The following is a 2,983-nucleotide window of genomic DNA, read 5'->3' as shown; positions in this document are numbered from 1 at the left end:
GCAAGGGTTCCAGGACTGGGGGAAGTAGAGGCTCCATAGTGGAGATGTGAGGTTCCTGCTGTCTTAGGGTTCAAAAAGACAATCGATAATTAATGTTATCATCACATTATTTGGTAATTGGGTTAACTTTGAAAAGTCCTTTTGTTATGGTTTGCTGTACAGTACTCAGTATCTTGTATATAGCTGTGCTATTGGATGCTTCTGATCTACTTGGTCTAGGCTTTTGAGAGAGTCCGCATATCAAATACACAGCCTATATATTAAAAAGATTCAGTTTGTGTTTTGAAAAACTTTGATACATACAATTAATTTTCCCCCTCTCATATTAATTAACTAGTGATTTATATGTCTACATTTTGCTAGGAGTGTACATAAACACCATTCCCACCACCAAAAGACTGTGACCCATCCCTCCCACCCACTCCCACCCCCCACTGGCCTAGTACTCATCTTTATCTTTCTGACTTAGCTCACTTCACATAATTCCTTCTAGCTCTGCCCAAGATGGGTCAGTGAAGGTGGGTTCATTGTTCTTTTTTTTTTTCTTTTTTTCCCCCACTACCACAAATTATGCAGTCGAGTTTCCCACATTTGGGGAAATCGCAGGGGTCAGCACATCCGGAGTGCAATGGATAAGCCTCGCCCTGGGAAAACCACCTTCGTGATCATGGTATCTCCCCTGCCAGGTAAGTATGGGTTCATTGTTCTTGATAGCGGTATAACCTCCACATTTTTATGGCATTAATTTTTTTCCCACAGCAATTAGCTAGTTGGAGAAATCTAGTTGCAATCTTATAGGATTAAAATAAAATGCTGCTTAGATAATTATTATAATAATAAATGTAATGGTTCTAGGATGCTGAATAATGTCAGAAAAATTAGTACATTGTATTGAGCACACTTCCACAAAATAAACAAACTCCCCTATAATTTACCACTTGTGATATGACTTGGGTTGAATTTTAATGTGAGATACATCGATATAAATACCATCTAAACATTGGCCTTAGTTACTTTAGCATACTTTGAGGGCATAATTATATCCTCAAAGCCTGCTGTTCGCCACTCCTAAACCATTTCAAATGTCACTCGTGATAAACTGAATAAAACTGGAAAACACATATAGTCATCCATCTTTTTATTCACTCAGATGTGAAACCGATTGAACTTTGTGTCTGGGGAAAAGCGTGGTTGATTTTTCTCATTTGCTTTTCATAAGGCTAGAAAGGGTCTATGGAATTCTAAAGAACAAGAGTCTCGCTCTACCTCATACTGTCTCCTGGCACCCATAGGCAATCCTATGACTTCTGGGATATGAGTGCATTATAATAATTAACACAACCTCTTGATATCATTTAGCATTGAAGATGTTTTTTTTTCTTTTTTTGCCTCCAGAGTTATTGCTGGGCTCATTGCTCCTGGAGTCCATTTTTTCCCATTTTGTAGCCCTTGCTGTTGTTAGATAGAACAGAGAGAAATCAACAGTGGAGGGGAAGACAGAGAGTGGGAGAGAAAGAGAGACACCTACAGACCTGCTTCACTGCTTGTGAAGAGAGCCCCCTGTAGTTGGAGAGCCGGGGGCTCAAACCAGGATCCTTGAGCTGGTGCTTGCACTTTGCACCATGCGTGTTTAACTCTCTACACTACTGCCTGGTCTCCTGAAGATGTTTTTGAATCATCTGAAATCAATTTTGCAGACATAATTGTCTACTCCAATGCACATGTATGTAGGTTCTTCAAGTCCAAAGAATTAACTCTTATAATTTACATCTATTAACTTCAATCTGCAAAGAGGATGAAGAAACAGTAACAGAAAAAAAAATAATATAAAGGAAAGTAAATAAGCATACCTAATGAAAGATGAAAAAAGATCAAGCTACTTTTGAATATCTTCACAGAGGTACGTTTTCCTAATCCTTTGAAATGGTGTCGCAATGTATCAATCCACCCTGTAGGGCAGAAGTGATGACACTTTCTCTTTCGATATGAAACTTCCTGTTGCAGTGTCTGTCTCTACTGAGGCAAGTCTCTGCTCTTTCCCTAATCTCTCTTTTCATCTTTGCATTTTCTTTCCATCAATGTATTTTACTTCTTATTGCCCAACTTACAGTTATCTTTTAATTAAATCTCTGGGAGACACATCAAAAGTACCTATGGTTGAATCTGAGTTGGGGAAATGTACAAAGTACTGTGCTGATTATAAACAAATGTTAATTTAAATGACGTTTGAAACAATATTTTCTCTCCAAGGTTTTTATTTTCAGGTTGCTTGAAATATTATCTTTGTCATGTGCACCTTAGAGAAACAGAATTATTTTGTAAAAAGTGTCATACATTTCCAGCTCATGAGAATTGGCGTGTATCTCAGCACTGATATGAGTGGTACCCTATTAACTGGTGATTTAAGTTCTGTGATTTTGAAGTCAGATCTTTTATATAATCCTGATAGCCTAAATAAATTACACATATGGAATAATACGTTCTAAATACAACTGTAATTGAAATTAAGGGCCAGACAAAGAAGTCCATTTGGTCACTTCAGTTGCTTGTGTGATCTGATGGTCTCATCAGCCATGTTTAAGTATCGCATTTGAGCATCTCACTGCCCAAGATAATTTTATAACAAACACCTAATGAATATATATATATATATATATATATATATATATATATATATATATCCTGAAATGTGATAAGCAGTTTGCTGTTACCAAGTGACTAACTAGTAAATATCTTCATCTTACTCAGAATTTGGTACTTTTTAAAAAATTTATTTATTTATTTATTCCCTTTTGTTGCCCTTGTTGTTTTATTGTTGTAGTTATTATTGTTGTTGTCATCGTTGTTGGATAGGACAGAGAGAAATGGAGAGAGGAGGGGAAGACAGAGAGGAGGAGAGAAAGATAGACACCTGCAGACCTGCTTCACCACCTGTGAAGTGACTCCCCTGCAGGTGGGGAGCCGGGGTTCGAACCGGGTTCCT

General features: G+C 37.4%; 1 pseudogene; it reads right to left on the bottom strand.

Annotated features, from left to right (window-relative positions):
• Positions 1–517: 517 nt before the first annotated feature.
• Positions 518–694, bottom strand: LOC132542497 (U1 spliceosomal RNA; annotated as a pseudogene).
• Between the last annotated feature and the right edge of the window lie 2,289 nt (positions 695–2,983).

This window comes from Erinaceus europaeus, chromosome 1, assembly GCF_950295315.1.
Source record: "Erinaceus europaeus chromosome 1, mEriEur2.1, whole genome shotgun sequence".
Classification (NCBI taxonomy): Eukaryota; Metazoa; Chordata; class Mammalia; order Eulipotyphla; family Erinaceidae; genus Erinaceus; species Erinaceus europaeus.
This window is presented reverse-complemented; position numbering and strand designations above follow the sequence as displayed.